Source organism: Dipodomys merriami, unplaced genomic scaffold (genome assembly GCF_024711535.1).
Source record: "Dipodomys merriami isolate MVZ:Mamm:240054 unplaced genomic scaffold, mDipMer1.0.p SCAF_672, whole genome shotgun sequence".
In the NCBI taxonomy this organism is placed as follows: Eukaryota; Metazoa; Chordata; class Mammalia; order Rodentia; family Heteromyidae; genus Dipodomys; species Dipodomys merriami.
Genome location: NW_027206260.1, coordinates 436,937 through 450,315, shown reverse-complemented (window position 1 = coordinate 450,315; position 13,379 = coordinate 436,937). Strand labels below are relative to the sequence as shown.

Genomic DNA, 13,379 nt, shown 5'->3' with positions numbered 1-13,379 from the left:
TGAACCTATTTTTAACCTAAGGCAAACATAGCTGGATGTAGTAATTTCAGGTCCCAGTATGACATTTTCTTCCATTGTAACCCAAGTCACTTTTGAAACAAGTAAACAACCCCCCCATTTTTTTTTTGGTGTATTTTGTATTTATAGTATTTCTGGAGAAGATGCTTGTAAAATTCTCTCACTTCCCCTCGTAAATTTGGAGGGCTTAGGGACACTTGAGTTGTGTTGTTTGGGGTTTGGTGCCTGTAGTCTACACCATAATGGACAGTTGCTGGGGTGTGTGGTAAGTGTGGGATAAGGTTTATATAAGCTTGTTCGAGTTCACAGAGCTCATCTGTGGACTTTGTTTTTACAACTGTCAATAAATAGCCCTGCATTGGCAGGGGGTCTAGAGAGGATGGTTGTGCCATATCTCATATCCCACATTCCTTTGTCTTCCCACTTAAATTTTTTTTTCCTGCTAGTTCTGGTCCCTGAGCTCAGGGCCTGGGCTTTGTCCTTGAGGCTCTCTGTGCCCAAGGCTAGTGCTCTACTACTGGAACTACAGTACCACTTCCAGCTTTTTCTGCTTATGAGGTACTGAGGAATCGAACCCAGGGCTTCATGCATGCTAGGCAAGCACTTTACCACTAAGCCACATTCCTAGCCCGGTAATTTATTTTTTTTTTAAGTTTCAAGTGGTTTTTCTTTTTTTTTTTCCTCTCTCTCTCCTTTTTCCTCTCATAGCTGCACTGTACCACTTGAGCCACGCCTCTACTTCCAGCTTTTTGTTGGTTAGTTGGAGATAAGAGTCTTGAAGATTTGTCTGTCCTCACTGGCTCTGAACCTTGATCCTCAGATCTGAACCTTCTGAGTAGGTAAGAATATAGGCCTGAACTGCTGGTGCCTAATCCCAGTAATATCTTTTATATCCTTATATGGCTAGGTACAAAATGTTGATTTGTCGTCATGATCAGCTCTGATTGAGGAGCTGGTTGTATAGTTGTTTTTTCTTCATAAATAACGTGATTTATGGGAGAGTATGAGTCTACTTAGATATCACCAGATTTGAACCCTCTGGGTCAGCATCCTATAATTTTGCGTGCTAGGGAATTGAATTCAGAAGGCAACTGCTGTATGCATCTACCTCATTCCTATATTGGAATTAGAGCTTTTTTTATGTTTTATCTTTATCACTTCTTAATTTCCATTATTTCTTTGTTGTTGTTCTTGTTGGTTGTGGGTCTTGAACTCTGGGCCTAGGCATTGTCCTCAGCTCTTCAGCTCAAGGCTAATGCTTCACCTCTTGAGTCACAGTGCCACTTCCGGTTTTCTGGTGGTTTATTTGAGATAAGAGTCTCACAGACTTTCCTGCTCAGGCTGGCTTTGACCGTGATCCTCAGATCTCAACCTCCTGTGTAGCTAGGATTACAGGTGTGAGCCACCAGCACCTGGCTTAGTTCATTAAAAAAAAAAAAAGATTATGTGACACTGAGGAATCAAACCATTAAGCCGCATTCCAGCCCTAGTTCATATTTTTAACTTACTCAGTGGTGTAATAAATTCCTTCAGTTATTCAGTTTGCTTCCTGGATTGTCCCTGGTTTGGTCAGTGACTGCCCCTGCTAGCTAGCTGGTCCCTGTATTCTTTTGAGGGTCTTTGTCATTGTCTGAGTACTTAGTGGTGCAACATGATTTTAGGCTCCTGTCCCAGTGTGGCATCAGCATCAGCTTTTTTCACGATGATCCTTTTTTTGTATGTTTGTGTCTTGGAGTAGGAGAATAGCGTCTCTCTATGTTACTCAGATTACTGATCCTCCTGTCTCAGCCTCTTAAGTATATGGTTTCTTTAACTTGGAGTAGCATGTAGAAACCTGGAGATATGAGTACATGATATATATTTCTTTTTTTTTTTTTTTTGGTCAGTCGTGAGCCTGAACTCTGGGCCTGGATGCTGTCCCTCAGCTCTTCAGCTCAAGGCTAGTGCTCTACCATTTGAGCCACAGCACCACTCCCCATGATATATATTTTTATTTACTGAAAAATCTTAAAAAAATTAGTCTGATTTTAAAATAAGTCTGATTTTTTTTTAAAAATTTGAATACTTAACTGTGGAGCTGAGGGTTTAACTTTAATAGAAAGCTTGCCTAGCATGTATGAAGCTCTAGGTTTAACCTAAAAAAAAAAACAAAACTGCCATTGAATAAAGGGAGTGTCTTAATTCTTTGTTTTGTTTTCAGTAGAAAAGGAACATGATGAGAATAAGATGGGCTTTATTTATTTTTAGTGGTACCTCATGCATGTTAAGCATGCATTCTCCCACTGAGAGCTACACCTCTAGTTTCTTCTAAGAGATGGACTTCAGAAAACAGGTCTTTCTTGCCTCAAAAAAAAAAGTATCCTTTTCTAATTGATGAGAAATAAGAATCACTGAGTTAGTTTCTAAAGAGGAAGGATGTATATCTGAATGTCAACATGAGGAACTCTTGTTCTGGGGTATGTGCTCCTTAAGTAGATCAGCCCCTTGAGGCCGTGCTATTTGTACTATTGTCAGGACTTTGCGTATAGTGTCCCTTGAAGTTATATGCAGTCTTTGACATAGTTCACCCACAGTAGGTGCCAAATTTCATGGGAAGACATGCATCCGACTTATGTTCTTGTGTACAGTCATTAGATTATTTGAGCACATCAGATCTGGACCTTGTTACTATTCTAAGTATTCAAGGAAGCTGCAAAGTGTCCTTTTGGAACGGTTTCTTGAAGCAGCATTTAAGAGAGGCTGAGCCCTGGCGTAGGAGGAGGAGTTAAAAAAAATTCCACTTAATAGATGTTTGCTTTCTTTCTTTTTTTTTTTTTTTTTAAGGAGAAGGCTCTCATATCTGAATGTAGCATTGTAATTAGTCCTATCTTTTGAGGTGGTATTGTCAGAGTCTGATTGGTATAGTGGCTCCAAAGTGGAGTTGGCTGCCGTTTCTGGACTAGAGGAGGGAAAGGGGCTGTGTGACTAGGAAGCCTAGAGTTGCTCTGGGAACTCTCAGTGCACATGGAGTTGAACAGGTGGCTCCCCCCGCCCCTGCCGCCTGTGGGAAGTCATATAGGGTCTTAAACTCAGCAAGTGATTGGACTTGACCCATGGGCAATAGTTGTGAGCCGCTTGTACCCATGTGATAGCAGTTTTAGCCTGGGTGGTGAGTTAATCTAGAGAGCTGTGCTTTCAGTTCTGGTCTGAATCGTGTGTGTGTGTGTGTGTGTGTGTGTGTGTGTGTGCACGTGTGTGTGTGCGTGTGTGTGTGTGTGTCCCCATCCATCCAGCTGGATATCCTCATTCTATAAGCTTTGTTTCCCCCTATCTTTAATAGTTTTTTGTTTGTTTGTTTGTTTTTTTTGGGTTGGTTGTGGGGCCTGAACTCTGGGCCTGGGCACTGTCCCTCAGCTCATCAGCTCAAGGCTAGAGCTCGACCACTTGAGCCACAGCACCATTTCCGGCCTTTTCTGCTTATGCTGTGCTAAGGAATCGAACCCAGAGCTTCTTGCATGCAAGGCAAGAACTCTACCACTGAGCTACCCCCCCCCCCAATTTTTTTTTTCAAGTAACAAAAACTTTACAGAAGAGCTGAGGGACAGCGCCCAGGCTCAGAGTTCAAGCCCCACAATGGACAAAAACAAAAAACAAAAAACAAAAAACCCAAGCACTAGTGGCCTACACCTGAAATCATAGTTACTCAGGAGGTTGAGATCCTGAGAATTACAGGTCATAATCAGTTCAGGCAAAAAGTCCATCAAACTCCCATCTCCAAAGTAATCAGGAAAGGCTGGATTAGAAGTGTGGTCAAAATGGTAGTTACAGCCAAGCAAGCAAGCTGAGTAAATTTTTTTTTTTTTTTTTGCAGTTGAGGGCCTTGAACTTGGGCCTGGGTGCTGTCCCTGAGCTCTATTGCTCAAGATGAGCACTCTACCACTTTGAACCACAGCTGCACTTCAGGTTTTTGAGTAGATAAGAGTCTCACAGGAACTTTTCTGCCTGGGCTGGCTTCAAACTATGATTCTCAGATCTCAGCCTGCTGAGTAGCTAGAATTACAGGTGTGAGCCACCAGCACCTGGCAAGCTGAGTAATTTTTTTGAGGCAGAATTCAAACCTGTTATTAGCAAAGAAGGAAAAAAAGTATTGTCAGAGTGTAGAAATATAAACCAGTAACAGTTGTTTATTGTTATTAGCAAATGTTATGTTCTGTGTATAATTGTGTGTGCTAGACTTTTGTAGGACTAGCAGCCCAATAGTTCAAAGCCCGGGCTGGCTCTGAACCACAATCCTCAGATCTCAGCTTTCTGAATAGCTAGGATCCCAGGCTTGAGCCACCGGCGCCTGGCTTCCATTAGGTTTTACACTGTTGTCACCACAAAAACATGAGTAATGCATTGTGCTATGTCTAGGGTGTTAGGTATATTTCCATTATAACCTTAGAGGGCCAACATCGTAGATGGGATCTAAACATTGTTCCGTGGTGTGTGACTGTACTTAGTGATGTATATGTCTTTTTTTTTTTTTTTTTTTGGTAGGTGGTGGAGCTTGAACTCGGCCTGGGCGCTATCCCTGAGCTCTTCAGCTTAAGGCTAACGCTCTACCGCTCTACCGCTTGAGCCACAGGACCACTTCGGTTTTCTAGTGGTTTATTGGAGATAAGAGTCTCACAGACTTTCCTGCCTGGGCTGGCTTTGAACTGGGATCCTCAGATCTCAGCCTCCTGCATAGCTAGGATTATAGGTGTGAGCCACCGCCGCCCAGCTAGGCTTGATTCTTGTTTAATCTTTTTCATACTACCTGTGCACTGGTAATTATTTTCTAATTTATTTTTTATTTATTTTTATTTATTTGTATTTTTTTGGTCGGTCGTGGGGCTTGAACTCTGGGCCTGGGCGCTGTCCCTCAGCTGTTCAGCTCAAGGTGAGCACTCTACCACTTGAGCTACAGCGCCACTTCTTTTCTGCCCGGGCTGGCTTTGAACCATGATCCTCAGATCTCAGCTTCCTGAGTAGCTAGGATTACAGGCGTGAGCCACCAGTGCCCGGCTTTCTAATTCATTTTTTTTGTGCTGGCACTGAGGCTTGAACTCAAGGCTTCTCGCTCTCACTTGGCTTTTTCACTTAAGGCTGGTGTTCTACCACTTGATCTATACCCCCCCTATTCATTGACTTTGCTGGCTAAATAGAGGTAAAAGTCTCATGGTTTTTTCTACCCAGGCTGCCTTGACTCGCAATCCTCAGTTCTCAGCCTCCCGAGTAGCTAGAATTACAGGCATGAGCCAGAGCACCTAGTTCATCATTGGTAATTAAAAGACTTGGACCTTGTTATGAGAATGTGCTCATAAAGCATCTTGTAATATTTTTTTTCTGAAGTCTTAATTGGAATGACTCAATAATATTTTTGTCTTGTTTAGCTTTGTTTATACTGGGGATTCAACTCAGGGCCTTATATATGGTTGGCAGGTACTCTATCACTGAGCAATACCTTTAATTCCTGAGTAATTTTTCCTAAAATATTCATTCATTCATTCATTCTGGTGAAGTATCCATAACATAAAATATACCATCTTGTTTTGTTTGTTACTTTGAGATAGGATCTTGCTATGTAGCCCAAGCTCACCTCAAATTTGCAATTCTTCTGCCTCACAGTCCCTAAGCACTGGGATTGGAGGTGTGCTTTACTGTTTCTGGTCTATCTTAACTTTTGTTTATTTATTTATTTACTTTGATCATGGGACTTGAACTCAGGGCCTGGTCACTGTCCCTAAGCTTTTTTACTCAAGACTAGTGCTCTACCACTTTGAGTCATAACGCCACTTCCAGTTTTCTGGGTGTTCATTGGAGATCAGAGTTTCCCAGGCCTTTTCTGCCCAAGCTGGCTTTGAGTCAGGATCCTCAGATCTTGGCTTCCTAAGTACCTAGGAATACAGGTGTGAGCCACTGGCACATACCCCCCCCTTTTTTTTTTAAATTTTATTGTAAAGATGCTGTACAGAGGGGTTACAGTTACATGAGTAGGGCAATGAGTATATTACTCCTCTTCCCCCCCCCCCCTTTTTTTGGTGCCAGTCTTGGGGCTTGATCTCAAGTTTTGAGTACTGCCCCTGAGCTTTTGTGCTTAAGACTAACACTCTACCACTTGAGCCACAGCTCTACTTCTGGCTAAATGGTTAATTAATTAATTAATTAATTAATGTTTTGGGTCCGGTCGTAGGGCCTGAACTCTGGGCCTGGGCGCTGTCCCTTAGCTCTTCAGCTCAAGGCTAGCGCTCTACCATTTGACCCACAGCACCACTTCTGGCTTTTTTCTTTTTGTTTATGTGGTGCTGAGGAATCGAACCCAGGGCCTCAGGCATGCAAGGCAAGCGCTCTACCCCTGAGCCACTTTCCCAGCCCTGGCTAAATGGTTAATTGGAGATAAGAATCTCAGGGACTTTTCTGCCCAGGCTGCTTTTGAACCTCCATGTTCAGATCTCAGCCTCCTGAGTAGCTTGGATGTGAGCTACTGGTGTCTGGCTTGTCTTAACTCTTTAAAAAATGTGCGCGCGCGCACGCGCGCGCGCGTGTGTGTGTGTGTGTGTGTGTGTGTGTGTGTGTGTGTGTGTGTGTGTGTGTGTGTGTGTGTGTTTACTTGCTGAGAATTGAACCTAGGGTTGTGTCCATGTTAAAGCACACCCTGTAGCACTGAGCTGTATCTTCAGCCTAAAACAAATTTGAATTCTAAAAAAAAAAAAAAAACACAACATAAAACCTACCATCTGAATAGTTAAAAGTAGTAAGTAATATTTAACCACAGCTTATGGAGTTCAGTGAAGTGTAGATGAACTGTTTTTTCCAGTGAGCCCTATCACATAAAATGTTAAAAATCTACTCAGATTGAAGCTGTGGTCCAGTAAAGAAAGACTGTTTAGCTCTGGGTTTTGAGCCGTGTCTTCCCTTTGTCTAGGACATGTTTGCACCTGAGCCAGTTTATACCCAGGTGTTATATCTTTGCTTCTTTCAATGTTTGCTGGAAAAAAAACCCAAACTACCATTAGCAGAAATCACTACCCTTTGTAGATCCTTGCATTTGATATCTTCTGTAGGTGAGAATTTATAAGCATTTTCCAAGTGAGAGAAATGTTCCAAGTAGCTTTCTGTTAGATGGACTTTTCACGGTACTTGCTTCTCAGAAGTGGCAGCTTTCTCTCCTGCATATTTTTACCTTTAAATATCTTGCTATTTGTGTGACCCTGTATCCCTTTGATTGATTGGTTCCTCCATCCCCTTGATTGCTGACTTCCTAAAACCTTAGAGTTAGTCCTATATCACCAAACACGCCAGGTAGGAATTTGTTCATGACTAGAGCAATCGTGGGTGAATCCTTAAATTTTCACCAATGACTTGGTTTAAGACCTTTTATCAGATGTTAAGAAGTGTTTATAAGCAGAGAAATATGCCTGTCTTTTTGGTATTTGGAGCCAAAATAAACAGTGACTTTACAACTATTATTTTTCCAGTGTGTTAAGTATATTCTGTTGGCTATCAGATTGAGCCTCTTTAAACTAGTTAACCTTCCAGAATTTCTGTATTAATACTAGACTGACAGTTAATATTTCACTTTAACTTCTGGGTGGCATGGAAAAAAGCCTTTGTTGTTATAACCCTAGATAGGTTGTTAGTTAGGATGTCCGCTTTTTCACTTTTCCTATAACCACTTAAAACAGGGACCTGAGATTTTATTATTTTAGTCTTGTTTTAAAATGGAAATCTGCCCCCCCCCCCCCATCTTGGGGCTTGAACTCAGGGTCTGGGCACTGTTCCTGAGCTCTTCTGCTTAGGGCTAATGCTCTACCACTTTGAGCCACAGCTCCACTTCTTCTTTTCTGGTGGTTAATCAAAGATAAAAGGAGTATTACTAGCCAGGTGCTGGTGGCTCATGCCTGTAATCCTAGCTCTTCAGGAGACTGAGATCTGAGGATCAGGGTTAAAGCCAGCTCTGGCTGGAAAGTCTGTGAAAGTCTGGAAAGTCTTATCTCTAATGAAACACCAGAAAACCAGAAGAGGCGCTGTGGTAGATCACTAGCCTGGATTGAAGAGCTGAGGGACAGTGCCCAGGCCCAGAATTCAAGTGCCATGACTGACCCCCCCCCAAAAAAAAAAAAAAAAAAAGAAAAAAAGAGTCTTAGGTACTTTCCTGCCTGGGCTGGCTTTGAACCTCGAGCCTTAGATCTCATTGTCCTGAGTAGCTAGGATTACAGGCGGATAAATAGCAATTTTGACAGATTAGGGACTGTTTTTAGGTAACATGCCTTTTGGGACCACTGGGCCTCAGGACCTTTGCTTCATGCTGTGTGATTAGAAACGTGTTAAATCTTAACTTTTCTTTCATTCTTGGAAAGTAAGAACTAGTAGCTATATTCTTTGCAGTTTTTGGTTTAAAATATGTGGAAGTTTTAATTCATTGGGTTTTTCAGCCCACGACAAAGCATTAAGATGATTGCACATTGACTTGGTGCCTTAATGTGCTTTTGTTCCTCACATTTATTGAGTAGAACACATTTAGTAACTGGGCTTCGGTGTGTCTGGGCACTCATTAGCTCTAGGGAGGTAGCCTGAGCAGAGAACTACTTGTCTCCTGGGCTGGAATGCCAGTGGAGTAAAAACTTTATACTTCCCAGGCATGTTAGGCTGTCTGGTCAGCATTGGGTATAAGGGTCGAGTGCTTTACTCTTAACTGAATGTCATGCTTCAGTTACATCTAGATAGAGATTATTAGTATAGGTGAGAGGCAGGGCTAGAATTCTTTCCTGCTGAACTATGCCTTAGATGATGGCTTACCATCATAATACTTTTTTTTTTTTTTTTTTTTTTTGCCAGTCCTGGGGCTTGAACATAGACCTGAGCACCGTCCCTGAGCTTCTTTTGCTTTTTCTGTCTATGTGGTACTGAGGAATCGAACCCAGGGCTTTACGCATGCTAGGCAAGCACTGTACTCAATTTGTGCCACATTTCCAGCCCACTGTAATAGTTTTGATTCCTCAGTTGTACTTGATAACTAATCTGGTAAATCAGTTACCTTTTAGGCAATTATTTATGCAGACCTGAGTTTTTTACTTTTGCGTATCACTCCAGAGTCCCTCATTTTTAGATTTTTAGATTAAGTTGTCTGAAAGTTTTTTTTTTTTTTTGTGCTTGTTCTGGGGCTTGAACTCAGCACTATTTTGACCCTGGGCACTATGTTGTCTCTCAAGTTTTTTGCTCAAGGCTGGTGCTCAACCACTTGTCATAACCTCCATTTCCATCTCTTAAGTGGTTCATTGGAGACAAGAGTCTCACAGACCTTCCTATCCAGGCTAGCTTCAAACCAATATCCTCAGATCTCAACCTCTTGAGTAGCTAGCATTACAGGCATGAGCCACCAGTGCTAGCCTATGTGAATTACTTTGTTATTTTGTCTTTGTGCTTGTCCTGGGGCTGGAGCTCAGGGTCTTCCTTATTCTGAGCTTTTTTTTTCTCTTAAGGACAGTGCTTTTACTACTTGAGCCACACCACCTCTTGTAGCTTTTTTGGTAGTTAATTGGAGATAAAGAGTCTCATGGGCTTTCCTGCCTGGGCTGGCTTCTATATGAAATCCTTAGATCGGTCTCCTGAGTAGCTAGGGTTGCAGGCATGAGCTACCAGTGCCTGACTTCTGTGAACTATTATTATTGTCGGTCCTGGGGCTTGAACTCTGGGTGTGGGCCCTGTCTCTGAGGTCTTCAGCTCAAGGCTAGCGCTCTACCACTTGAGCCACAGCACCACTCCAGCTTTTTCTGTTTATGTGGTACTGAGGAATCGAACCCAGGGCCTCATGCATGCCAGGCAAGCACTCTACCAGTGAGTCACCTTCCCAGCCCCTGTGAATTACTTTTGAGAGAGGATATCACTTTATGCCTGGCTGGCCTGCATTTGGAGCCACCTAATTGTACTTTGTTGCTGCAAAGATAGGTGTGCACCCAGCCATTGTGCTTTCCTTGTAGCTTGGAAGGGATAACAGATATATACCACTATGCCTGGCTTGTGAACTCTTAAGCCCAGACTTTCCTTCAACTGCAGTGTCTCCAGTTTCTGCCTAAGTAAGATTTCCAACGTGTGTGTGTGTGTGTGTGTGTGTGTGTGTGTGTGTGTGTGTGTCTGTGTGTGTGTGTGTGTGTCTGTGTGTCTGTGTGTCTGTGTGTCTGTGTGTGTTGTGGGGCTTGAAGCCTGGGCCTGGGCGCTGTCCCTGAGCTCTTCAGCTAGAGGCGAGTGCTCTACCACCTGAGCCACAGCACCATTTCTGGTTTTCTGGTGGATAATTGGAGATGAGTCTCACAGACTTTCCTGCCCAGGCTGGCTTTGAACCACAATCCTCTGACCTCAGCCTCCTGAGTAGCTAGGATGACAGGAGTGAGGTGCCCTGCTCACTTTTTATTACCTTGACACAGGACCTTGAACTCAAGATCTTCCTCTTACCTCAGCCTCCAGAGTGCTGGGATGACAGGAGTATTCTACTCTGTTCAGGCTCTGTCCCTAGGATGGGATTCTGAAGCTGAGGAATGGATCTGCTGTCTCACAAGCTTGACTTTGTGTCACCCTGTATACCATGGCTGGTGGATGTGTGTGTTCAGAGCGCCCAAGATTCTGAGAGGGCCTTCTTTATGGAATTAGATTTCACTGGCATCTAGGGCAGCCGTAAGAGCTCCAATTTAGTTGTGGGCATGGCTGCTGGCACGGGGCGTGGGTCTCTTGCGCCACTCATCTCTCAGTAAAGCTTTGGCCGTTCTTGTCAGCCAGACAAGTCCAGCTGAAATATGTTCTTGAGTGGCTCTGAATAGATCCTGGTGTGCCATGGTGTTAGAATGTCAAGAAGCCTAAACACTTTTTTTGGGGGGTGCCAATCCTGAGATTAAGCTCAGGGCTTGGGTACTGTTCCTAAGCTTTGGTCCTCAAGCCTAGTGCTCTACCTACTTGAGCTACTACCATTTCTGGCTTTTTAGGTAGTTAATTGGGGAAGATAAAAGCTCATGGACTTTCCTATCTGAGGTGGCTTCAAACTGCAATCCTCAGATCTCAGCTTTTTGAGTGGCTAGGATTATAGGTGTGAGCCACTAGTGCCTGGCTAACTATTCTCCTGACTATGGTTGAATGTTGGCCTTTCTTTAAGCCTTCATCCCTATAAACATGAGTAGAAGGATCTCAGCAGTGACCAAGTGTGTGAATATGAGACTTGTATTAAAAAAAAAAAATCCTAGCTTTATGCCAGTGGCTCACACCCATAAGCCTAGCTACTCAGAGGCTCAGATATGAGAATCACAGTTTGAAGCCAGCCCAGGCAGAAAATTCCCCAATTAACCACTCAAAAAACTAGAAATGGTTCTGTGGCACAAAGTGATAGAGCGCTAGCCTTGAGCACAAAGAGGCTCAGGAACTGTGCCCAGGCCCTGAGTTCAAGCCCAATGACCAACCCCTCCCCCCAAAAAAAATTCAGAGGAACACTTTGACACAGGTGTGTAGATAGCCCACTGAGTTCCTAGCACAAGCAGACTTGACCCTTGTTTGTTGCAAGCCAGCATCTGAAAGACACAGCTTTCTTTTTTGCCAAATTACAAAAAAGATCTTTTCTCCTCAGAGCATGGAAAACCAACACATAGTAGTTGGACTTGTGCCCTGGACATTGCCTGCCTGCCTGCTAAATGCAGAGCACTTAGTCATGACCATGAAATAGACACCCTATGTCATCCTGTGTCCTCAGATAGCAGACTGAGCTTATACTCTTGTAGGGCAGGGTGTGGCGCATAATGCATGCTGTTTTTCACATAAGATCTAAAAAATAAGAATCAGATTAGAAAAGTAAAAATGGGGGCTGGGAAGGTGGCTCAGTGGTAGAGTGCTTGCCTTGCATGCATGAGGCCGTGGGTTCGATTCCTCAGCACTACATAAGCAGAAAAGAGCCAGAAGTGGCACTGTGTGGCTCAAGTGATAGAACGTTATCCTTGAGCTGAAGAGCTGAGGGACAGCACCCAGGCCCAGAGTTCAGGCCCCACGACTGACAAAAAAAAAAAAAGAAAAAAAGAAAGAAAAAAAATGGGAAAAGTAAGTAAACTAAATTAAATATATATAGGTTTTTTTTTTTTTTTTTTTTTTTAAAGGAGCCTGTGTTTTCCTCTTGTCTGGATACCTTGGGCGTGCTGGTCATACTTTAGGGATTACAACAGATATATCCTTGTCCTCCCTCATTTATCTCGTTGGGCTGTTGGTTGAGCTGAGCCATTTACTAAATAGAGTTACAATGCACAAGAAAGGAAAAGCCCAGTAAAAGAGGCACTACGTAAGCTGGGTGTGGTTTTATATGCCTGTAATTCTAACACTCAGGAGGATAAGGCAAGAGAATCATGAATTTGAGGCTGGCCTAGGTTACATAAGGAGACCTCTCAAAAAAAAAAAAAGCACTATGTAACAGTAAAAAGCAGAACAAGACACACACATACACAAAACTAAAGTTATAAATTAAGATAGTGTAAAAGAACAAAAAAATTAAAAAGTGATATAGGGGTTGGGGGAATGTGGCTGAGCAGTAGCATGCTTGCCTAGCGTGCACAAAACCCGGGGTTGGATTCCTCAGCACCACATCAACAGAAAAAGCCAGAAGTGGCATTGTGGCTCAAGTGGTAGAGTGGTAGCCTTGAGCAAAAGGTTCTGAGTTCAAGCCCCAGGACTGGCACACACACAAAAAATGATTCAATAAGCTATAAAAATGCTGCAAAAGGGACAAGATACTAAAAATAAAAATAGAAAAAAAAACATGAGGAAACTGTGTGTATATGTGCACGCGTGTGCGTGCGCATGCATGTGTGCTTGCTGGTCCTGAGGCATGAACTCAGGGCCTGGGCACTGTCCCTGAGCTTCTTTCACTCAAGGCTATTTTTCAAGGCTAGCATCCTATCACCTGAGCCACTGCACCATTTGTGGCTTTTTCTGAGTAGTTAATTAAAGATAAGGGTCTCTTACACTTTCCTGCCTGGGGCAGCTTCGAAAATTAAAGATAAGAGTCTCATACACTTTCCTGCCTGGGGCAGGCTTCGAACTACAATCCTCAGATCTTAGCTGTCTTCTGAGTAGATAGCATTATAGACTAGGCCACCAGTGCCCAGCAAGGAACCTCTTTAAACTTGGGGTGCTATATAGGTACCTGAGGAGAAGACTCTTACCAGAGTATGAAAAACATTAGACATTGAGAAATCAGGATATTTCTTTCCTTGCCTTTCCTGGTGGAGGACCATGCAAATGTCTTTGATAATAAAGTACTTCTTGGAATTGATTCCCATCGGGTCTCTGTAGTCATTTGATCCTTGGTAGTGAATATAGCATTTAATTCTGGT

General features: G+C 43.0%; 1 protein-coding gene across 4 annotated transcripts in view; it reads left to right on the top strand.

Annotated features, from left to right (window-relative positions):
• LOC138815846 (dystroglycan 1) overlaps positions 1-13,379 on the top strand; it is a 46,469-nt gene that overhangs the window by 18,005 nt on the left and 15,085 nt on the right. For 2 of the 4 annotated variants that reach the window (XM_070005220.1, XM_070005221.1), the window contains exon 2: positions 727-857. The exons of the other annotated variants lie outside the window; for them this stretch is intronic. The gene's annotated coding sequence lies outside the window, so the exon portion shown is untranslated. The remainder of the gene's footprint in view (positions 1-726; positions 858-13,379) is intronic. 4 annotated transcript variants of the gene reach the window in all.